General features: G+C 40.1%; 1 protein-coding gene across 2 annotated transcripts in view; it reads left to right on the forward strand.

Annotated features, from left to right (window-relative positions):
- The first annotated feature begins 466 nt into the window (after positions 1 to 466).
- The window catches only part of LOC112427986 (taste 2 receptor member 1), a 95,190-nt gene continuing 70,122 nt past the window's right edge, over positions 467 to 25,534 (forward strand). Inside the window, exons 1-2 of one of the 2 annotated variants that reach the window (XM_071099104.1) lie at positions 467 to 1,244; positions 2,896 to 3,115. The gene's annotated coding sequence lies outside the window, so the exon portion shown is untranslated. The remainder of the gene's footprint in view (positions 1,245 to 2,895; positions 3,116 to 25,534) is intronic. The other variant, XM_071099103.1, reaches the window with a different exon arrangement.

Genomic DNA, 25,534 nt, shown 5'->3' on the forward strand with positions numbered 1-25,534 from the left:
TATGGTGCCCTGCTCCTGCCAGCTTCCCATCTTCAGAATTATTCAGAATAGGAGAAGCAGCAGTCTCTGCTTCCATATGCCCCAAATTCCTAGACACACACACGTTTAGTTCTTTCAGGAGCTGCCTTTACACTTTGCTCAGTCTGTAGTGCATTGGCTGTGCTGGGGAGCAAGGTGCCGATCTCTCCCTCTTGAAGTGTGAGTAGCTTCTTTTGACATATCTTCCTGGAGTCCCCTTTCCTTAGCTTGAAAGGGTGGGCAAGCACCCTAGTTCCCTCTCTCATGATGGAGGGAGAATCCACATCAATTCCCCATTGGCTGACAAATTGGCACATTCTGTTTAATGAGCTTTATTTACGTATGTCTAGGAGTGTATCTAGATACTGTATGTACATATACACACATAATATAGGTGTATAGACCTGCAAGTTGCATGTTGCACACATATTGCAGGTATCATGCTAGACACACAGTTTGGTTTCTAGATTGGCTCTTCGATCTTTCAGAAGTACTGAGAAATGTGTTTAGCACTTTCCTTTGGAACCTGAAAGGCTTTTCTTCCATTCTCAGTTTAAAGCTTCAGCCAGAATCCTGAACCAGCAGGAATAGTGTCAGCCATATTCTATTACAAGCACTTCTTTTGTTTTTTATCATCTCTTACGTGCCAATCCCTATTCCAAATAGTTGAATTTATTGTTTCTGATTTTCATATTGATCCTCCAAAGAGATTTTTATGGACCTCCTTTTATAGAGCGGAGTATTGCAGGTCAGAGAGGCAAAACGTCTTGCCCAGGATCACACATCTGGTGAGGCCAGCCCTGGGTATGGTGTAGCGCTGGCTGATGACAAAGCCTGCGTTCTGTGCTTCATCACAGCATCAGATGGTTAGATACCAACATCAAATGCATCTGTTAAACTCAAACAGACTTGGTTCTCCCAAAAGTCCTGATTAAAAAGTTCAGTTGGGACGTCATGTTTGTTATCATGAACGCGGATGTGGATAACACTATATTCCCTGGAAATGATGGAGATATTATCTACATCCCATTTACAGATGCAATACCAAGTAAAGACTGCAAATGACTGTGCCACAGGGAGGAAAAGCAGTCAACCTGTCTTCAGGGACCTGTTCAAATTTCTGGTGTCTCAGTGGATGTTGATTTCTGACATAAAGCCATTTGTGCACATGAGGAAGATACTGTAGGAGGCATTTGGTGAGTGCTGCAGGCACGGCTTTCTGCTAGGTGAGAAAATGTGTTCCAATGTGTAGGACTGTCATCCAATGGCGAAACTAGCCACTGCCATTACTTTTATATAATGACATGAAGATATTACTCTATTGGCATTACATAAAATAATTTTAAATAAAAAATATGCTTATAATAGAGGTACAAAAGGAATTCTCCTTGCTGAGTTTCTTAATTGTTCTACTTTTTGGTGGCTGTGAGCCAGTGTTTGGTCTTCAGCTGAAACAGATATTTAGCCATAAACCACTGACCAGAAAGATCATAAGTGATCAATTTCTCCTGTTATTTTAACTCCCTTGTCTCTCCTAACTGCACCACGTGCATTTTTCCTCACTGACCTTCCAACACATTCCCAGCTTTCATGAGCTTTGTACTTCAGTTATTAAACTACAAAAGAAATGGAGCCAAAAGACGGAAATATATTTCTCAGAAATACAGCTGTGCTAGCAACGGGTGTCGCATGTGAAGTATGTCTCTTATCCCACTTCTCCTCATCACATTTCAGCAAATCAATCCGACTCTCTGTGGAACAATTTTGGTGTTAGCACAAAGTAATTCAAAGCAGTGGGGGGTGGGAGGCGCATAATTATGACCAGCAGAAGACGCATTTGCAAAAGCTGTGCCTGAAATGATTTAGTTAGGAAAAAGCTTTGCCAGAAGCCCAGAAAATCCTTCTGTTTCCCCCTAAATTGCAAAGCATTTATTCTATTCTATAGTGATTTACATGGTAATTCTATAAAACTACTTTTGTCTAAGATTATTATGTTTGTCCTCCTCAGTAATAACACGTTGGGATTCATCCCTTTGTTTATTCATTCATTTGACAGAAGAAGACACAGTTCCTCTTCTGGTAGGCCACATAAAGGAAGTTGTCATGTTCCAACTTAATGTGTGGGTTGAGAGGGATCTGCACAAATGAGCGTCATCGGGGAGAAAAACGTGGTCACGGGGAGCTTCCTGGGCAGGGGGACAGCTGGACTGAGTTAAAGGAAAATGCATTGCTGGGGCGATGGGAGGGCAAGATGGCCTTGTGGAAGGGGGTGGCATAACTAGGGCCAAGTGCATGACCAAGGACATGGAGGATAGAAACTGGCAGTCTGATGTATGAAAGGAATGTGGGAGGTGGGTCTATTAGTTAGGGTTCTCCAAAGATACACAAAGATCTATCTTTCCCACTGGTTCTGTATCTTTGTTCCGCATCTTTGGAGAACCCTAACTAATATACCCACCCTCCCACATTCCTTTCATACATACACACACCCATCTGTATGTGTGTAATAAATGGAGGAAGGAGAGAGAGAGACAGCGCACGTGCTAGAGACATTTATTTACTTTAAAGAATTGAGTCACATGACGTGGGGGCTGAACAAAATCTGTTGGACAAGCCAGCAGGCTGGAATTTCAGGTATGAGTTAGTGTTACAGTCTGGCGTCTGAATTCCACGTGGCCGGCCAGGCAAGCTGGAAACTCAGGCAAGCTTTCTGTACTGCAGTTTTGAGGCTGAATTCCTTCTTCTATAGAAGCCTCAGTCTTCGCTCTTAAGACCGTCAACTGATTGGATGAGTCCCACCTACAAGATGGAAGATAATCTGCTTTACTAAGTTCCACCAATTTAAATGTTAATCACATCTAAAACTTACCTTCACAGCAACATCTAGACTGGTGTTTGACCAAACAACTGAGCACCATATCGCAGCCAAGTCAGGACATGATGTTAACCATCACAGTGGGAGCCATGTCAAAAAGTGGTGAGCCAGCAAGATTTGGTGGTCTGGGCTGGATTCCAGAGAACCTGGACTGTGCTTATGAAGCACCATTGCCCTGTAGACCTGGGATCATAAACACTGATGTCTAAAGGGACCAGGCAGGTAAGATAAATGAGTGAACTGAGACCTGCTTATAGTTCTTAGATACTTTGTTTGCATGTTAAAAGATGAAAACATTCTCTTTAACAAAGAAAGATGTTCTCCCAACTTCTATTACCTCCCCTCCCCTCCCCTCTCCCCTCCCTCCTTCCTTTCCTCCTACCCTCCTTCCCTCCTTCCCTCCTTTCCTATTGTTTACCCATTTTTGGAAGCGACATGGGTTCACAAAATTATATCTCAGACATAACTAAAGTAATGGTTCAAGCAGGCATCAAAAAGTGGCAACTATGACATGTCCTTACTGCTATTGGGGGAATTAGAGTGGAGGGCACTCAACGAGTTGGAGAGCATTCTCTTTGTAAAGGAGACAGCCGATCCTCTGACCCAGGCATGGGTAGTTGGAGCACATGCTCTTTCTAAAGGAGACAGCCAATCCTCTGGCCCAGGCCTTAGGTGAGTGGAGGGAACTCAATGAGTTGGCATACATGCTCTTTCTAAAGGAGACAGTTGATCCTCTAGTCCAGGCCATGGGTAGTTGGAGCACATGCTCTTTGTAAAGGAGACAGCCGGTCCTCTGGTCCAGGCCATGGGTAGTTGGAGCACATGCTCTTTGTAAAGGAGGCACTCAATCCTCTGGCCCAGGCCTTGAGTGTTCTGTGGTTGGCAGATGTTCTGATTTCTTACCTCACTGTCACAAAATAGCTGCCACAGCTCCAGGCATCATGCCCCCACACAGTTGGGGGGCAAGATGTTCTGATTTCTGTTCAACATCTCCCAATTTTGAAACATCAGTTCAAAATACTTCAAAAGACTCTATGGATCAAAACTCACCTGCTGGCAATGGCAGGTTCTCTGCTGTAAGTGATAGAGACCACTTATAAGTTTTAACCAGGACAATTTCACAGTAAATGAATTCATTATCTATCACTGCATAATAAGTCACCCTCAAACTTAGTGGCTCAAAATAACAAACACTTATTATCTCACATTTTCTATGGGTAAGGAATTAGGGAGCAGATTAGGTGGGTATTTCCAGCTTCGAGCTTCTCATAAGGTGTTAGTCATGATGTCAGCTGAGAGCTTGACTTGGGTGGGGATTCACCTCCAAGATCTCTCGTGCAGCTGTTGAACAGGAGGCATCCATCTTTGCTCTGTGGATCTCTCCAGAGAGTGGCTGAGTATCCTCAAAATGTTGCATTGGCTGTCCTCAGAGAAGAGATGAGAGAGACCAAGACGGAAAACACAGTGTCTTTTATCGTCTAACCTCAGAAGCAAAATCCCACCACTTCTGCCATGTTCTTTTGGCCACACCAACCATGTGGGAGAGGACTTGATAAGGGTATAAATACCAGGAGGCAGGAGTCACAGGGGCCTCTTGAAGACTGGCCACCTTATTGAGTACTGTAGTAGCATTGGTGTGGAGGGTAGATGTGAGGCAGGGACCTTTTAGGAGGATATTGGTTCAGTAGAATGATGATTTGGGGAATGCAGCAATTAGAAAGAAGAGAAAGAAACTGAATTGGCAATGACTTAAAAAATAAAATCGGCGAGGCCCTATAATTGAAACAATGACCCACTACTAGCTAATGAGTGAGTCTGTGGAAGGTATTTCTGGAAAGGGTTTTCTTTTCTTTTTTTCTTTTTTCTTTTTCTTTCTTTTTTTTTTTTTTTTACTTTAAGTTCTGGGATACACATGCAGAATGGGCAGGTTTGTTACATAGGTATACATGTGCCATGGTGGTTTGCTGCACCCATCAACCCATCATCTAGGTTTTAAGCCGCACATGCATTAGGTATTTGTCCTAATGCTCTCCCTCCATAGAAGAAAGAGCTGAAAGATAAAGGCACTCTCACTTCCCTGGTTTCTCCCTGAGTTTCTTGCTTTTGAATATAACCATGTGGGAGCATGATGCCTGGAGCTGTGGCAGCTATTTTGTGACAGTGAGGTAAGAAATCATTATGCTTGATGTGGCTAAGTTGGGGAACAGACAGAGCCTGGGTGTTTGGAGATACTGTTGAGCCGCCAATCAAACCTAGAACTTTTTGTTACATAGCAATAAATGTCAGGAGTTTAAGTCAGCACAGGTTGGGCATTCCATGACTTTCTGCTGAAAGCATTTCTGACATACATGGGGAGAGAGAAAGGCCTTATCTCCAAACCCCAAGATTTAATGGTTGAATGCTAGGTAAGATAAAAACTATGAAAGGAGGGTGGCCTGAACCCAGGTAGCAGTCATGAAGACCAAAAAAAAAAAAAAGACCATTTGTTTCTGTTTTGTGATAAAGCTTCTGTATAAATAGTATGTGATAGACGCTGGTGGAGCTTTTAATCAATGTATGCAGAAGTCAGACTGCCTAAAAGGAGAGACGAAAATCCATTGCCTTAGATTATATTAATTTTCTTTTACTCTCTTTATATGTATTTCTTTATATGGTAAATGGCCCTTGAAGAAAATGGTGTCTCCATTTTTGTAGAAGAAAACCATGTAGGAGAGATGAAAATTAAGTGAACAAAATTGAATCTGCTCTGCGGCACAGCACCTCAAGGATGCTTACTTGAGAACCAAAAGAAAGTGACAGTCTGCAGCCAAGCAGGGCCTGCCATCTCTAGCATACACTCCCTCTGATTTAAGCTGAGAAGCCTGAAAACCTCAGAGCATCTGTTGGTCAGTTAATTTCATTTGAAGAATATTCTATGGGCCCTTCTTTTTTTCCTCTTTGGACTTTGAAGTTTGTTTCATTTTCCTCGGCTGCCTTCACATGCTGATCTATGCAGCCAGGAGCTTGCACCGTAAAGACAGAATATTCATGGTGGAGTCCTTTCTGTTTCCTCACTTTCATTAAACACTAGAGGTAAAGCTTCACACTGAGGCCCATGAGTCAGTTCATCCAGAAACTCTGGTGAGAAGAAGCTCCAGGCAGAGTCACATGTGTTTGCAGGGAGAGGCTGTGAGCAAAGTGTTGTTCTAGCCAGCGAGTGGCACAGGGGCATCTGTGGGGTCTTTGCAGCTCCTGCACAGTACTTGGCCTCAGTTCTTTTGCACCATCTCCCTCCCTGAGTTGGGCCACAGTTCCATGACGTTACACGGAACAAAAGCTCGGGGGAGGACTTGCACCAAGAGCTGCAAAAGTGCCTTTTTGTTTTGTATTGTTTTGTTTTGTTTGAGACAGAGTCTCGCTCTGTCACTCAGGCTGGAGTGCAGTGGTGCGATGTTGGCTCACTGCAACCTCTGCCTCCTGGGTTCAGATGATTCTCGATTATCTTGCTTCACCCTCCTGAGTAACTGGGACTACAGGCACATGCCACCATGCCTGGGTAATTTTTGTGTTTTCACTGGAGACATGGTTTCACCATGTTGGCCAGGCTGGTCTTGAACTCCTGACATCAGCACTTTGCTCCGGCTGTATGTTTTCTTCAAGCCAAATAGTTCTCTGGTCTTTTAAGATGACTTGGGGATGGAAATGTCTGATGGGCCATTGAGAGTCCTGGATGATGAGGATGGGCGTAGCCTGCTATTGTTCCCTCCTGAGGGTCTGCCGTGTCATCCTGGGCCTGGAGTGTGCTGGGGAGTTGGGAGGCTGCAGGACTCATGGATCTCTTTGTTCCCATCTTCCTGCCTTCTCCTTCCTCTCCCAGCTCCACCACCAGCTTGAGGGAATCCTTCCCGAGCCTTCAGAAAATTCCATCTCCTGTTGAGGTTTTGGATATTTTGTCTCTGCCTAAGATCCTCTCTTGGCTCTGGGGCAGCGACTGCTGTTAGAAATAAGAACCTTAAAGAGCTTAGGATTTTTCTGTCCTTCACTGTGTCTCATCTCTATCCTGAAGCAAGAGTAAGATGAGTAACTAATAAATATCTATGTGCATGGGGGACGCTTTGGGATCGAGAGAAATAAAGGGAAGAAAAAATATTTTTAAAAAAACCACATCATTTAGTATTTCAAAAATACTCCTTTAATGTCAGGGCCAGCTTTCTCCAGCCCTGCCCTGTCGGGGAAGCAGAAGCTTAAAATTCCACTACCTGCTTAAGCCAGGCCTTGCCATGCCTGCAGCTCCCTCCCCAGCAGCACCCAGGGAGTGGACCAAGACTTCCTCTCTGCTTTCCGTCATGTAGCATGGGATGAGTTCTGAGCACTCAAATATCCTCTGAGCTCCATTTTTCTGCCTGCCTGTCTCCCTCCTACCCTCTCATCTACTCAGATACTACAGGGTTTCATGTCTGTACAACTCAACATCTTCTTTGGTTTCTGATGTTTTATCTCCCTTAATGAGAAAGATGGTTTCCCTAAAACCTTTAATCATTCCCTGGAGCATGGACATTTTGTCTAACTCTCACTAGCCTGGTCCCCACCAGTGCTTTTGGGTTTTGCTTAGAATAGGAGAGAGCACCTGGAGCCATGAATGCCTCTGAGAGTCCAGGAATTGCTCAGAAGACCCCGTCTACCCGCTGGACAGTTCCTACTTGTATATATCTTGGCGTGATAGAGCCTGGTTTGGGCACTAGGGTTTGGGGTTGTGGATTTGCAGTCCAGGCCAGCTCCCCTGGTTCTGAGTATGGCCAGGGCCCTACTTCCTCCCTTCCTCACTGGCCCAAGGTAGCCTCAGCACTCCTGAAAAGTGAGGTGAGGACATTTGAATTGTCACCATAAAAAATGGTGCTAGTGTGTAGTAGCGGGTATATAATTATTTGTTGTGGATTTGAGGAAGGCTCATAAAATAAAACCCATCTTCTCTCCCTGAGTTCTGCTGGAGATCAGAACATTGTATTTATTTCTAAAAGAAGTGATTTTGGAGAATGTGATTTAGGTATGAGGGCCAAAGGGACTTCTAGCTTCTTCCATTCAATCTGTTGGATCCACCCAAGGGGAATTTGGTCTTTGTAGAAGAACCTCACTCACCCAGGTCCCTTCCTGTCACCAAGCCCAGTAAGGTTACTTCCTCATCCGTGAACTGCTTTAGTTTTAGCACTGAAAGTCTTTTTTGGGGGGTGGGATGGAGTTTTACTCTTGTCTCCCAGGCTGGAGCACAATGGCGCGATCTTGGCTCACTGCAACCTCTACCTCTCAGGTTCAAGCGATTCTCCTGCCTCAGCCTCCCGAGTAGCTGGAATTACAGACACGCACCACCATGCCCGGCTAATTTTTTGTATTTTTAGTAGAGATGGCGTTTCACTGTGTTGGCCAGGCTGGTCTTGAACTCCTGATCTCAGTTGATCTGCCCACCTCAGCCTTCCAAAGTGCTGGGATTACAGGCGTGAGCTACCGCACCTGGCCAGCATTAGAAGTCTTATATCCCATGAACCCTTCAATCTCAGACACACCAGCAAAGTTGGTGACTCTAAAAATCCCCTGGGCTCAGGACTCAGTGGACCAAAATGACACTTAGAATTTGATACAATCAATCAGAACTGAATTTTAATTTTAGTTTACTTATCTGAAGCAGTGTGACTTCTTTTCGTTCAATAGCTTAGTTATTAGAAAAGCAATACATGCATGCTTGCAAAATATAATTTAAAGATGACAAAGGAGCATAGTATACAAATTAAAGATCATCTTCCATTTCTACTCACACCTCCCCTAGAACTTCTAGCCAGGGATAGCCACTCTGAATAGTCTTCTGGTGTTGGTCTATGAAGGGTTCATGCACAGATAAACCTCTTTATACACACGCATGGATGTCTTGCAAGCAGTTTTCTGAATTGTTGTGGGAATTGTTTTGCAGTAATTCTAGTGTGAAGTTTCAGCCCTAAGAAGACGTATACATTTATTTCCATTAAAAACGGAATGATTGTATAGTTTTTCTCCCATTGAAGAAGAACAACCAATTAACCAGTAATGAGTACTTAGCTTGTGCTTAGTTTTCTGCTATTACAAATAATCCTGCAATGAATAAACTTGTAAGTTCATTTGTGCACATACCCCTGTTGGATAGATTGCTAGAAGTAAACTGGTAATACCACAGGGCACGTCCGTTTTGCATTCTGATAGTTCCTTCCAAATTTTCCTTCAAGAAATTTGCACCAATTTACGTTTCTATTAAGAATGTATGAAAATGTCTGTTTTCCAACTCTCTTATCATCCTTGAGTGTTATTAAACTTCTTAATCTTTAGCAATCTGATAGTAAAAATGAGAAACTAGAATTTTATTTGCATTCTGTTATAAGTGTGAACCTCAGTTGTATATTAGTTGGCCACTTGTCTAATACTTTTTTGTGTGTGAACTAATTTTTCATTTTATCTGTCCATTATTTTTCCTTGTCCTTTTTTACATCTGTATGCTTCTGCTTCTTAAAAAATCTGCAATTTTAGAATGACTTTATTTGGTTTCTTCATCATGAATTGCCTTTTGTTGTGCTTTGAGGGTATTAACCATATACATTTAAATACTTAAATCTCACCACAGCTCACAAGCAGCCAGCCTGCAGCTCATGGGAACTATTTCATGTTACTAAATTAGATTTGTAATATCTGATTTTTTTTCCTCAGTGGAGCTGTTGCTGCAGAAAGTAGATAAAGAACATGGGTCAATAAAAAAAGAAGATACTCTGGGGAGGTGTAAGTTTTTGAGGGAAGAAATGGTAATGCAGAAAATTGAGATGAACATAACATAAAACAAAAATTAAGGTACTCTTAAGCTCAAGGGGTCCAACACTTATGATCTGGATTTGAATTTCATCCTACCTGTGTCTAGTTGTAGGGAAATCGCTGCACCTCAGTTTTTGTCCCTTAATTTATTCACCTATCACAGTGCCAATTAATATTTCCTGTTTAATTTCAGTAGAACATAGTGCAGTCAAAAATTTTCTAGACTAGGGATCCAGGGCAAATTAATATTTTGTGTGATTTTACTACAAATCAGCTTTATAATTTTGACCACTTTGGAGTCAGTTTCTATTACTGCAAAGTTGAACCTCTCACTCCTAAAGAAAATCTTGAACTTAGGATATTAGTTGTTCTATGAGTATGCATTTAGTCTAGTAGTTAAAAGAGCAGCTATGCTTTACCTTTGAAGACTGTGAATAAAATCTCCTTCTAACACCCAGTCCTGCCTCCTCATCCACTCCAGCTGACCTAGGACAGTTGTGGGCACAGACACAATGGAAGCAAGCCTCTGAATCTTCACATGGAGAGCGACAGGAATGCCAGGGTTTCCCAAGACTTTGTTATTTCATGGTTTCTTGGTGGTCATTTAAGTTCTACTCAATGGCTGGCCCTCATAGCTTACTGGATTGGTCTACTTCATTCTTATCACTCTTACTGATCGGGGGGTGTTTTGTATATACGTGTTGGAGTCCCTGTGCAGGTACAATCCCCCTCTTCTCTCCATGTGGCCCTGCTGCTCCCTTCACCAGTGGGTGCCCTCGTGGCCGCTCTACAGGCTCCCTGGAACAAGTGCCCTTCTATCAAATGCCTGCTGGACCTGTCGGATAAGCTTCATTGCCTAAAGCACCCATCAATATTATAGACTTAGTTACTGTTTTTTATTCAGCCTTCTGTTTGGAGGATGTTGGTTTGAAAAGTTTTCAAATCTATAGCCCCACCTAACAGTATCACACCTGAAAGGGCTCCTTACAGTGACAAGCCGTGGGCCTGATGAAATCTTGGTGGCTACACATGAGATGTCCTCACTGCCCAGTGAGGAAGTTCTCCAGCTGTTGGCAGAGGGATTTGCCCTTAATTCTGGTATTATGGGCACTGACCAGAATCCCAATTATCTGCTCATTCTCTCAGGAGGCCAGTAAAGTGTCAGCCCAACCCTGGTCCCTGTGCCTAAAAACAGATTCCTGGAGTCTAGCTTTGTTTTTTCTTTAAGGTGTGATGTTAAAGGAGGTATTGTTTAACAGGATCTTCCTATTAATACTTCTGTTTCTGGCTTCTCCCTTTCATCTGATTGCCTTCCCCTCCTTTCCTGTAACTGTTCATGCTGACTCCCTTATCTCTGTCTTTTTTGTTTTCTTTCTCTCTCCATCTGATACTCCCCACCCGCAACGCCCTTACTTTTGCTGGCTCCTCTTTGTCTCTCCACCAGTCCTCTGAAACCTGCCTCTCACCAGCGTTCCATCCTTCTATCCTTCTGCCCTATCTCTTTTGGTGTGACAACATCATTTTGGGTGCTGTCATTCAGGCCCATTGTTTTAATTAACAATTTTTATCACTTAACTATTTCTATGAAACATATCAACCTCAAACGTATTTGCTTGAAACAGTAACTATTTAACTCATAGTTTCTGCTTGACAATTTAGGCCAGGCTCAGCAGGGTGGGTTTCTAATCATTTCCAGTCTTTATCTATGACTTTCTTTTTTATTTTCAAGGATCTACATAGTTTTTCCCCCTTGGCACCAACGGCAGTTTGGACCAGATATTTCTTTGGTGGAGGGGCTGTCCTGTGCATTTTAGGATGTTTAGCAGCATCTCTGGTCTTTACTTAGATGCCAGTTGCAACCCTCTCCCCCAACCAGTGTGATAATGAAAATGTCTGCAGACATTGAAAATATCCTGAGGGTGGGTTGCAAAATTTTCCCTGGTTCAGAAGCAGTGACTTAGCACAGTACCTAGAAGAGTAAGAGTTTAATAAATACGTAGTTAATGAATAAATGCCTTGTTTACACCCACACATGCAAAACTGTTAGAAGTATTTGGCACTTATTGGACAGGTCTTTGATAGATGTTTATCTGGAAGAGTATTCGAAAGTTTAAGGGAAACAGAAGAAGAATATGGCCTTGAAACTGGCTGACTTGGAGAAATGAGAGAACCTAAAGCATACAGCCCTAGGAGTAGATTTCATGCTCAACATCCTCCTAAATGTTTCTGAAGATGGGAAATCTAACTTCTGTTTCATTATCTACATAAACTGACCTTTTGGGCAGTTTTGCCCCTGTATATCTCACTCTAACAGAAACTTTATATTAAATTAAGAAATTGTTCATTCTTAAAAAAAGATTCTTTTTACTTTTTGCAAAATTTTGATTACAAATAGTAACAATATGACTGCAAGAAAGAAGAGGAACTACAATTTTGGTGTGTAAATTGGTTTGGGAAAAGTTTAGTTATCTTATAAAACATAAAGAACATGTGAAAAACTGTTATGGTAAGAATTGGAGAAAATTGTTCAATATATGAAGAAATAAATTTACAAAAGCATTTGCAGTCAATACACATAGATATGCTTTAAAATTAGTATTTGTCTAATCATCATTGATCATTTCTAGCATTTAGATTTCCTTTAGTTCATGTCAGTCTATTGATGGTTGGTTTCTTGCTTCCCAGAGAAACAGGCATTTTTCCCCCTTTGTCATTGTACCAGGTTATAAGCACGTGCGATATCTGTAAGATGCTGAGGAGGAGTTTTGAAACACCCAAAGTCACCCCTTCATATTTCATTCTTCTTGTCAGAAAGGCGGTTTTCTCCCTGCAGTAACTCAAAGTTACTCAACCCAGAGCTAGAAAAGCTGCAATTCGTCTTGTTGCCAGATGGGTAAAGAGAAGGAATTTCATTGAAAGGAGGGGTCCAAGAAGAAACAGATGAATATGATTATAAGACTCTGTGTGTGTGTGTGTGTGTGTGTGTGTGTGTGTGTGCGCGCGCGCGTGCACGCGCGTGCACATGACATGTTGCTAATGAAATAATAATCTTGTTCAGCACGAATCCCTTGCCTCCCCTTCTCCACACACACACATAGGGAAATATAATTTGTTCTTCCCACTTCTACTTTTGAGAAACTAATTTGCCAGTGGGTTTCACCTGTGTCAGGAGTGTTGAACAACTCCATCATTTTTTGAGAAATGTTGCTGCAATGCTGATGCTTTCTCTATGTTACAAACTAAATTGTGTCCCCACACTTCACTTGCACACAATTCATATGTTGCAGTCCTAAATCCCACAACCTCAGAATGTGACTGTATTTGGAAACAGGGTCTATAAAGAGGTAATTCAGTTAAGAATGAGGTTATTAGGATGGCTCTTAAATCTAGCATGACCAGCATCCTGATAAGAAGAGGTGATTAGGACAGAGACGTGCACAGAAAGAAGCCACATGAAGACAGAAGACGGTTGTTTACAGGCCAAGGAGAGAGTCCACAGAGGAAACTGACCCTGCTGACACCTTGATCTTGGGTTTCTAGCCTCCAGGACTGTGATCAAATAAAATGCTGTAGTTTAAGCCACTCCATCTGTGGTACTTTGTTATGGGTGTCCTAGCAAACAAGTGCATTATATCCCAAGGGTCCTGAGTGATCATGTGATATAGATTTGAGTTCCTGAGAATGGCCTTCTTAATCTGTCTTTTCCACTGCTTCCTGGCCAAGTGCATGGGTGAAAAACAGGGTCCATGGGTGGAAAATGGGTGCAAGGATAGTAAAGGGCACCTCCAGGGTGGCATGTATATTTTCCATGAATTTATGACTGGTCTGTAATAGAATTCTATATTGCCTAATATCACAATTTCTATTATTTGTTAAATTGGGCCTATAATGAAACTAGGTAAACACATAGATTCTAGTCTGGAAACCTCATTATTTTGTAATTGTGACCTTGATGAATGATTCCATTTCAATGTTAGGAAACCTAAGCTGGATACTGAATCAGGGTCATTTTTAAAAAATCAACACACTCAGAATCTTGATGAGAAGACAGTGGTGGAACAGATGAGGAAATGTCTCATTGTGTTCAGGATTTTATGGATTAGCTTTGTTTCTGTAAGGTATAGTGAAGTTCTGTTTTTCACACATTGGCATGAGATTAAACACCAGATTTTTTTGAGTTAATAAAGACACTGGAATGTATTACCTGATAAATTGTGGGATATTTTTTCTGAAGAACTTTGGAAAAAAACAGGATTGCTTCTTTTTTGTCAGGGATGCATAGTTGCGATTCTTCGTTGGACTAAGAATGCCCAAGGGAGTCTGCTAACTTTATGTTGATTTAAGAAAAAAATGAATCATTACTTCAAAGATGCTACAGGGCTTTAGCTAATAATGTCTTTGTAGAGGGCAAAGTAGTTAAGAATCAGCAGCAGCATACTGCAATTAAAATAATATAGGCTTGTAGAAAGAAGAAAGACAAGGTGGCTGACGGGCAGTCAGCTTTCAACTCACAGGTTCCTATCATGACGGTCCAGAGATACGGCAAACATCAGAGACTTCATAAAAGCAGCACTTGGTCCTTCTGTGAGTAATTACAGTCCACAGGGACAGTGTGTTTACAGACAGAGTTTAGATGCCAGGAAAAAAAAAATCGCAGAATCCCTGAGACCATGCGTTTTGGTGACAGAATCTGACTTTGGCTTTCGATGTGAATCTCTGTGATTTGGTAGTGGCTCAAGGTCAGGAGGCACAAGTAATAAAATAGAAATGTATCATTTCAACTCATATAAATCTTCCTCAGAGGAATAAATCGTCCTTAGAAGTCAGAAAGTGGCATCAGCTACATATTAATGGGAGCATGAAAGCGTCGAAGGGAACTGATTCAATTCGTGAACGCTCAGCTTCATCACTTTGATTTTTGGTGTGCAGAGTTAATTGCATCTCTGATTGAACTTACGTGTTCGATCATTTAACATGTTTACATGAAATAGACATTCTAATCACTGTGTTTAGTTTGTAGTTTGCAGGCAACTGTGAGAACGAATTGATGTTCTTGCATCTGGATTCATTCTGTCTGACTTCACAATTTACCTCTATTCTTCTGTATTTACCATCTGACATTCATCTTTTTGAAATTCCTCCAGTTGAGTACTAAGTATTCTGAGTGAGCCAGGAACTGTTTTGAGCTTAATTCTTAAGAAGTGTCTCCTTTATTGTAAAAACAGAAACAGGATGCCACTCCATTTTCAATATATATACTTTATATACTTGATACTCTATATACTTTATATGCTGCATAAAATATTGGGAAAGATTAATTTAAAACACACACACAGAAAGAGCATGGACAAAATTATTTTCTCTGAAGCTATTTACAAGATAATATTCTTTTGTGAAGTTTCTGGTGTTTGCATATCTCATCATGGTTCAGCCCCTTGTCTCTGGCGCTCACAGGAATCCACAGACTGCACGGCACAAGATGGCATTTCTAGGACACTCTGCCTTTCTAGGGTGTAATACTTAGGAATTTGTTTGTTGTTGTTAAATATAAATCATCTGACTTCTCGGTTGTGTTTATGTGTCTGGAGGCTATTTCCCTTCCCCTCTTTTAGATTTTCCTGTGAGAGCACGTTTTTGAACTGTGAGTGAAAGTCAGTGGGAAAATTTGCCTCAGCTTTGTTAAAAAGACAAAACATGACAACTTACCAGAAAGATGCTTTCTGTACAACCATTGAAAAATATCGCTTGGAAATTTTGGGATGCCAACTTTGACATCATGTTGACAACATTTGAGAATATCATACGAGTTATTTTATGATACTGCTGTAGTGATCAAACATAAATAATTCACTTGAAAACTATTAATACAAAATACCTAAGCTATTTGTACAATCTTATTCTTTTGGTTTTTGAGTCATATTTTTGAAGTTCCAGGAAAAAATACACTGGGATTTAGATTAAAATTGCATTAGGACTACATATTTACTGAGGAAAACGAACGTATTAAAATATTCAACAGGTTCCCATCTGAGAACATAGCCTTTTGTTCCTTATTTTTCATAATAAAATGGTCTTTTTTAAAAATGTTATTCCTTAGTGCTTTATATTACTAATGTGCTGTGAAAATATCCCTACCTGTTAAGTTTTTTTTATATTGCTGAGGTGGAGACTGATGATTTCTTTTTGTTGCTTTATTGAATTTTCTTCCTAAGCTCAGAAATTTTTAAAATAATTTTGCTGGATTTTAAAATCTTTTTTTAAATCTGCAGCTGTTAATAACTTTGGTCTTAACCTTCTTAGTGGTTATTTTTTTTCTTTATTTCCATATCTTACTGTGTAAACTAGAATTATATAAGATAATAACAATAGTGATTATCTTATTCCTGATTTTAACCAGAATGTCTTTAACATTTTAAAATTAAGCATAATAGCTGCTGGTTTGAGACTTGTAAAACAATATCTATGAAGTCTTCTATTTGTTATTGCACTTTTAAATATAGCAAATAGTTTTGAAATTCATTGAACATTTTTTTGGCAAATAGAATGATTATTAGTTTTTCATATTGGATCTCTAAATGTATAAAAATATATATTTTCTAATACTAAACTAGTCTGCATTAATAGGATCAATAATTCTTTCTGTGGCAGATTATTTTTTCATGAATAGTTGATTTGTGTTCAACATCTGTATTTCCAAATGAAATTGGACTTGAACTTTAATTTATTCTGTGTTGTATTTGTCACTCATTGGCCTAATGTGCCTTTACTAGCTTGATAAAATGAACTGGGTAACTTGGTTCTATTTTTTTATGCCCTGAATAATTTACCTATTATATGAACTACTACTTTCTTTGAAGATTCAAAGAACTCATCTATAAAATGATCTACCTCTAAAGGCTAGATATCATATGCAGTATTTTGAACTTGAACAAATATGTTTTTGTGTTTTTGAGGACAATTTACTTTTTTATTTTTCCTGATTTTTGAAATTTTTGTTTGTCTCTTTGTTTCAAGAGGTTGTCTTTTTTTTTTAAACAAAAAAGGCATCTTTTAGATTTAATTCAAATTAAAAGACTTCCCCTGCAATTGTGTTAATTTCTCTCCTTCTCTTCCTTCTTTCCTTTCTCCTTCTCCTCTTCCTTCTTTCCTTTCTCCTTCTCCTCTTCCTCCTTCCTGTGCAGTGCCTTTTGTGAATTTCTTCCTCTTTTGTTTGAGACGGAGTTTTGCTCTTGCTGCCCAGGCTGGAGTGCGATGGCATGATCTCAGCTCACAGCAACCTCCACCTCCCAGGTTCAAGCGATTCTCCTGCCTCAGCCTCCCAAGTAGCTGGGATTATAGGCATGCACCACCATGCCCGACGAATTTTGTATTATTAATAGAGACGCGGTTTCTCCGTGTTGGTCAGTCTGGCAAGAGTGCAGTGGCATGATCTTGGCTCACTGTAACCTCTGTCTCCCGGGTTCAGGTGATTCTTCTGCCTCAGCCTCCCAAGTAGCTGAAATTACAGGCATGCGCCACCACACCCGGCTAATTGTTTTGTATTTTTAGTAGAGATGGGGTTTCACCATGTTGATCAGGCTGGTCTTGAACTCCTGACCTCAAATGATCCACCTGTAATCCCAGCACTATGGTTTTGATTTTCATTTTGAGCCAGTGGTCATGTCAAATATCCTATCATTTTTAAGTTTTTTCAAAAATTGTTTAACCTCTTATTTTTAAAGGTAATACTGAAATTTTTTTTTTGAATCTTGACTCTACCAAGTGATAGGAGAAACTGCAAATGTTTTATTCTCTTTCTGGCTTTGTTATATAATCTGAGACTTTCCAAACAGGTTATTCGTTAGGTTATTATTTTCTATCTTGCCTGTCTTTTCTTCTGCACAGCCAGTAGCACACTTAAATTCGTCCACCATATAATTTACTGTATTTCCCACCCTAATGTAGCTCATCGCTTTATAAAATGTTTTTATCACACATTAAAAACAAATTTTATGTAACGTCTCTTCACCCAGAAGCCTTTCCCTGCACACTTCTCATGGCTTCTGGCTGTCTCTCTTCCTGCCTCCCGCAGGCTCTGTTTGGAGTCAGGCTTCAGTTACCATGGTTGATTTCTGACTGAGGCATGTACCCTAGCTGAGGTCTCACGATGATGTCTGCTAGTACTTTCTCAGTGTTTGGTTGTGGTCTTTTTCCTTCCCAAGGCCATCCTCAGGGGCAGAGTCCTGGAGACCTGGCATTTCTCCACGTTTGGATCTCTGGATTCCATGCAGCCATACTCCCACCCCCAGTGCACCCAAGTCACTTTTTAGATGATCAGAGGGAGGTTTGTCCATCTTCAGATCTTCAGAACGCAGCATCTAGGCCCATCTTGCCTCACCCTTTCTAGTGGACTCTGTAGGGAACATCAAAGGTCGTCCAACCTTTATTTACCTAAATTTATCTCAACCCAGTTCCATATACTGAGAGTTGATGCAAACTTCTTCCATAGGCCAAAAACAGAAAAGTAACTTGGACTTCATCCAAGATTTTTTTGTTCATTTCGTTATAAATTTTAAAGTTTCCCTGTATCTTCAACGTTATTTTATTGAGAAGGGAATTGAGGCTTTCTCAGGACTATAGCAAGATGACAACTAAAACTACAAAAACAGTAATCATGTTATTACTAATTACAGTCAGAACAGCAATGATAGCCGTGATTTTGCTAGGAGCTTCCCATGGACTAAGCATGAGTGATTGGATTGTTTTAATCTGCTCTGTGAGATCAGTAACATTATTCCTTCCTTTTTACAGATAGATGTCACATACTGGTGAATAACTGCACTAAGTCCCACAGCAGGTAAACAGTGCCCTTGGGATTTGACCCAGGTGGTTAATGCTAGAATCAGCACCATGAACTGAAAGGAGAAAGGATTTTATATATCATTTAACCTACTCCTAGAGCTCAAGAATAAAACACTGAATGATGTCATGGATTTGAGAAAAATCCTTTAATTGTGAAATAAAATGATAAAAATTAAAACACTGGTGAATTCTACAGAAAGAGGCAAATCTGTGTAATGACCCCCATGGGATATTAATGATCAAAATTGAACTAAGCAATATGATAAAAAGAATTTGAGAGCAATTGTTTCAACAGTTATTAAATTAATTTTTACCAACCTCCTCAGTGTTTATAACTGACATAAGTTATTGGCAAAATATATCATGAGTTACACTACATTTAAAATAACATAACATGAAAGATCCACAATTAAGATCAGACAATAGAAACTCATTAGAAAGAAAATGGTCCTTTGACATTTTCTCTCACAGATTTATGGACTGTGAAAGAAGGAAATATACTCAAACAAAAAATGGTACCTATTAAAATGATTGAAGCCCAAATTAAGAAAATCTTTGTTTTGTAAGTAGGGTAACAAAATCCCATTTTCTTATTCTTTTACTTTTTTGTGTACAAAAACATTTTTTTTCAAGGCTCTGGTTTGGTGGCTATTAAGCTAAAGACAAGAAGTCATTTTTGGTTTATCTCTTGTTTGATTTTAACTACTGAAAATCAGTTCCCTTTGATCTCTTATTAATTTCCTCCACATTTTCATGTATTAAAAATGTGTTTGATTTTTTTCATTGTTACAATTTGTCATCTGCTTTCTTGTTGTCAACAGCTGCAAACATCTTTGATGCTACACTTAAAAGTGTCAATTTTGTAATTGGTTTGTGTCTTAATTTTGGCAAAGGGGACCTAATTAGTTACAAATCTTCCTTTGTGAATTACTGAGAATCAGTTTTCCTATGTGACAGCACTAGACCAGTAATAGCTTTGTTAAAATTGGATGCCTCTCAGGGGAAAAACTAAAAAGCTCGTTCTTCTCAATTTACCTTTGTAATTTCTTTGAAGACACACCTAGAGGTGAGGGTTATTGAGTTATAATAGCCAGTTTAATTCTACTGAAATGTACTGCATTCTAAATTGTTGTTGAGCATAACAACTGGCCATATTATTTAAACTGCTATATAACAACCAACATCCTATATACACCTGTCTAACTGACTAAACCTCAGTTAACTGCTAGTTGTGTGATACACAAACATATTTTTTTAAAAGGCAACGTAGTTGGCAATCTCACTCTGGGGACAGAAAGCATAAGGACAGAGATCATGGTATTATTATTGGATGAGGAATAGAGATAATAGAAACTTAAAAAATGTATTTGTCTGTTTATTATGCCTCTTTATTAAAAAAAAAAAACAGGCTTGAGGAACCTTTTCACAAATGTCTGCAAGAGACCAAATTTATTTTTCTTTCTTTTTTTTTCTTTTATTTTTTTCTTTCTTTCTTTCTTTTTTTTTTTTTTTGAGATGGAATTTTGCTCTTGTTGCCCAGGCTGGACTGTAATAGTGCAACCTTGGCTCACTGCAACCACCTACTCCCAGGTTCAAGTGATTCTGCTACCTCCGCCTCCAAGTAGCTGGGATTACAGGCATGTGCCACCACGTTTGGCTAATTTTGTATTTTTAGTAGAGACAGCCTTTCACCATGTTGGTCAGGCTGGTCTCGAAGTCCAGATTTCTAGTGATCCACCCACCTTGGCCTCCCAAAGTGTTGGGATTACAGGCGTGAGCCACCACGCCTGGCCAAGAGACCAAATTTTTAAAATAAGCATTGTACAATCTATATACTCATAGGGATTTATATTATTACCTATTTGTTTTTCACTTTGGGGGATGAAGGCAGAAAGCCATCTCAGCTGCACCTGTCAGTCTCTGTGGAGTGTTTTGCTCATGCCCAGAAAGGCTCATGCAGTGATGAGGAGTAGCCCTTGAAAGCTCTTCTTCTGGAAATGTCTGGGTGGAAGTGTCAGGTGGGAAAAGAGAGGAGTAGGAGGAAATAAGAGAGAAAAAGTCCACAGAGAGAGAAACCAAATGAACCGCCTTCAGCATGTGCCCCAGATATTGTAATATTCCTGGGTGAGTAAAATTTTTTTTTTACACTTTAAGTTCTAGGGTACATGTGCACAACGTACAGATTTGTTACATATGTATACATGTGCCATGTTGGTGTGCTGCACCCATTAACTCGTCATTTACATTAGGCATATCTCTTAATGATGTTCCTCCCCCCTCTCCCCTCCCCACAATAGGACCCGGTGTGTGATGTTCCCCTTCCTGTGTCCAAGTGATCTCATTGTTCAATTCCCACCTGTGAGTGAGAACATGCGATATTTGGTTTTCTGTTCTTGCAATAGTTTGCTGAGAATGATGGTTTCCAGCTGCATCCATGTCCCTACAAAGGACACAAACTCATCCTTTTTTATGGCTGCATAGTATTCCATGGTGTATATGTGCCACATTTTCTTAATCCAGTCTGTCATTGATGGACATTTGGGTTGATTCCAAGTCTTTGCTATTGTAAATAGTGCTGCAATAAACATACGTGTGCATGTGTCTTTATAGTAGCATGATTTATAATCCTTTGGGTATATCCCCTGTAATGGGATGGCTGGGTCAAATGGTATTTCTAGTTCTAGATCCTTGAGGAATCGCCACACTGTTTTCCACAATGGTTGAACTAGTTTATAGTCCCACCAACAGTGTAAAAGTGTTCCTATTTCTCCACATCCTCTCCAGCACCTGTTGTTTCCTGACTTTTTAATGATTGCCATTCTAACTGGTGTGAGATGGTATCTCATTGTGGTTTTGATTTGCATTTCTCTGATGGCAAGTGATGATGAGCATTTTTTCATGTGTCTGTTGGCTGTATGCATGTCGTCTTTTGAGAAGTGTCTGTTCATATCCTTTGCTCACTTTTTGATGGGGTTGTTGTTTTTTTTTTTTTCCCCTTGTAAATTTGTTTGAGTTCTTTGTAGGCCTTTTGTCAGATGAGTAGATTGAAAAAATTTTCTCCCATTCTGTAGGTTGCCTGTTCACTCTGATGGTAGCTTCTTTTGCTGTGCAGAAGCTCTTTAGTTTAATTAGATCCCATTTGTCAATTTTGGCTTTTGTTGCCATTGCTTTTGGTGTTTTAGACATAAAGTCCTCCCCCATGCCTATGTCCTGAATGGTATTACCTAGGTTTTCTTCCAGGGTTTTTATAGTTTTAGGTCTAACATTTAAGTCTCTAATCCATCTTGAATTAATTTTTGTATAAGGAGTAAGGAAAGGATCCAGTTTCAGCTTTGTAGTTATGGCTGGCCAATTTTCCCAGCACCATTTATTAAATAGGGAATCCTTTCCCCATTTCTTGTTTTTGTCAGGTTTGTCAATGATCAGATGGCTGTAGATGTGTGGTATTATTTCTGAGGACTCTGTTCTGTTCCATTGGTCTATATGTCTGTTTTGGTACCAGTACCATGCTGTTTTGGTTACTGTAGCCTTGTAGTATAGTTTGAAGTCAGAAGACCTTCTCCCATATCTGCAGGCCTCAAAAAGCCAGGCCTCCTTGGATAAGCGTTTATGTGGGTGGAGTCCGTGACCCAGCGTGATATCCTTTTTGTGATGTGGAGCTGGATTTGCTGCTCTCCTCTTTGTAGATAAGCCTTGTTCTGGCCATATCTTTTTTTTTTTTTTCTCAACCCTGATTTCCTCACTTATTTTTTTAATTTTTTAAAAAATTTATTTATTGTATTAATGGTGAATAATTATTTTTTCTACAAAGAAAGAGGCCTGCAGATCTGGGAGAAGGTCTTCTCATTATGTCATGAAGACAATGCCCTATATTAGGAGGAACATCATTCACAATAGTTCTACTGCAAAGTAAGTGGGGAAGTGCAGAGCACCTTTGTTCAGGAGTCCTCACTGGAAGCAGATGGCAGGAGGCTAAACTGCAGTTTGGTATGAACATCTTAACAGGGAAATAAATTCTGAGACTGGGTGTACAGCTTTTTGATGGTCTGTATAACTTCAAGGATATCTATAACCACTGAGTTTCATAGGAATGGACTTTGTTGGGGGAGCGTCTCTGTACTCCCACACAATTGTATACAAAAATATGATTGTGTAGCACATGGTTGAAAGTCCATTCCTTCACCAGGCTCTGAAAGAGTGTGACCTTCCATTTTCAGAAGTACCAATCTGGAGCAAGGGTGCACTGTACCCCTCAGGCAGTCCTATGTACATAGTTTGTCTCTGAACTACTAACTGGTGATCCCGGCTTGGTGCTAAGCTGCAGGTGCGCTCTGACAGGCACGTAGAGTGCAGATGTCCTTTCACACCAACCAAGGGAGAAACACAGACTTTAATAATCACTGGAGCTAGAGTGAGCATGAGATGCAGACTGGGGAGCCCAATGAGGACACAAGCCCAGAGACAGGGCCAAGCCCATGGCTCCTCTTCACAGGGACGAAAGAATAGCGGAGAATGGAATGCCATGGACTCCAAATGCTGGAGAAGAGATGACTCATTTGAACCCAAAGTGCAAAGGGGCCTGGGGTGGAGAATATGTCATCCCTGTTTTATCCTTCTGAAAATTATGATCTGATTTGCCCAGACCTGATTCTCTGCTTCATTATTAAGGGACAAGGACTCTAGGGACATATTTTCTTTTTAAGTCTCAATTGAGTAAGTTCCTATTTATAGAACCAAAAACTCAGATCTCAAAGAAAGCATCAAACATCTCAGTTTGTTTTACCCAGTAACATGCATGTAAGGGTTCCGCCTGTCCTTAACTGGAGCACAGGCCCTACCTGGCCAGCCCCTGCCTGGCTGTTTTAGAAGATGCTTTTGCTTCACTTCTTCAATCATGCTTCTCAATCATTTGCTTTCTCAATCCCCTTTTTATAATCTCCTTTCCTTACAATACGAAATAAGGGTACGCTCATCTGGCATCTTCCAAGAAGCTGAGAAACAGCAGATGCTGTGCAGTGAGGAAGACTGGCTTTGGCAAGCCTCCCTTAGCCTAAGTGCATGTGTCTGCGTCCTGTGTCTGCCAAGACAAAGTACCACAAGCTTGGTGATTTAAAACAACAGAAACTTATACTCTCACAGTTCTGGAGGCCAGAGGTCCAAAACGAAGGTGCCAGCTGGGTCACACTCCCTGTGGAGTTTCCAGGGGGGGATCCTTGCCACTTCCGGCATCTAGGGGGCTCCAGGCATCCCTTGGCCCAAAGCTGCATCACTTCAGTCTTTGCCTCTGTCTTCACAGGGCCTTCTGTTCTGATCCCTGTATATCTGTCTCTCTCTGAGTGTCTCTTATGAGGACACATGCGACTGGATTGAGGAGCCTCCAGTATAATCCAGGATGATTTCATCTTTGAGATCTTTAACTTAATTACATCTGCAAATAAAGTCACATTCACAGGCTTTGCATATTAGGCAGTGGACGTATCTTTCTGGGGACCATTATCCAACCCATGGCATTGCAGAGACACCCACAGGACTTGGTTTTTCTCCCTGGGTTATGCACACTTTGTCGAGTGAGGCCTGGTAGAAAGAGGGGCTTTGTCCTGTTTTCGAATGGACTGTGTTCAGATCTGTGTCAAAGTGGGTAGTGGAAAGAGTGCTTTGCCCTGTTTTGTTTTCAGTGACCTCCCTTCTGTGTCCTGATTGTTGGTAAAGGATGTCTTGCTCAGGAGGATGAGCCCCAGGACAACTGAGGCAAAGGTTTTAGCATGAAAATTGTTGCCCCTTATCTCATGTGGTCGGTAATGCACAGCAAGCATCTTCTCCTCATTTATCTCTGTGTCCAATTACAAATTCAGAAGCAAGACGGTTGGTCAAGGGGTGCATATCAACACTTTTAACTCAAAATTAAGTCACACCTTTTTTTTTTTTTTTTTTTTCCTCTGACAGAAATTAAGGCTGACTTGATTGGACTGACGACGATTCCTCATTTGGCTAATTAGACCACATGAAGGTTATTTTCCATAAACTGAGTTGTGTTCTTAATTTTAATGAAAATATATTTTAAGTAACTGATAAGGCAAAAGCGTGTTAGGGCCACCACATTGCACATATCCAGGGACTATGACCTGTATCAGAGGCTGTGCCAATGCCATTCCCTTAAGTAGAAGCTTTACAGTGCAGCAGCATCATAGACAGGGATATTCTAGTTAAAAATTACTATAATACAAATCACAACATTTGATCTTCCAAAATGTTTATATTAAGAAAGGTACATCTTCAGGAAAGTCATTTGATAGGTCTTGGTCAATATTTGGGGGGCATATATATTCCAGAAATTACAAAAATTATAAGAACTTTTTAATAGCAGGGTAACATCCTGTTACCAGATAAGCAGGTTCTAGTTTTTCTCTTTCAACAAAGTTGAAGAGGATTCTAGTCATGTTTTTAGGTTTTGAAAATAATTTCCAATGTGAGATTACTATACAGTTTTGGTTATATAGTTTAGAAAAGAGTCAATTAAGAACTGTTTTAACAAAACTTCTGTTCTCATCTACTTATTTAGGCAAACACAGTTTTTTAACATTTAGTGTTAAATAATAATAGAATTGATGCTGACTCCCAGCTCATTCATGCAGTAAGCAAGATGATTAGTTCGTCAGAGGATGTGTGAACTACTGAGAATAAAGAGATTCTCACTCATCTTATTAGGAGATGAATTTATAATATTTTATTTGTTGAATAATATTTATGAAAAGTTTGATGTTTTATAAATTATTATAATAGTATAATTATAACAGCTAGAAAAAAGTTTAATATTTAGTATCGTATAGACAGAAAATTTTTAAAGTGATAATGTTTTTGTATATAACTTTATTCCAGAGAAGTGTGATAGAGTAATGAACAAAAGACTCTCAAGTCTGAAAAATGTATTACATTGTGATAAAAATCTGTGGAAGAAGAGTCCAAGGAGTAAAAAGAATGATATAAATTTTTCAACTGTTA

Source organism: Macaca nemestrina, chromosome 6 (genome assembly GCF_043159975.1).
Source record: "Macaca nemestrina isolate mMacNem1 chromosome 6, mMacNem.hap1, whole genome shotgun sequence".
Lineage (NCBI taxonomy): Eukaryota > Metazoa > Chordata > Mammalia > Primates > Cercopithecidae > Macaca > Macaca nemestrina.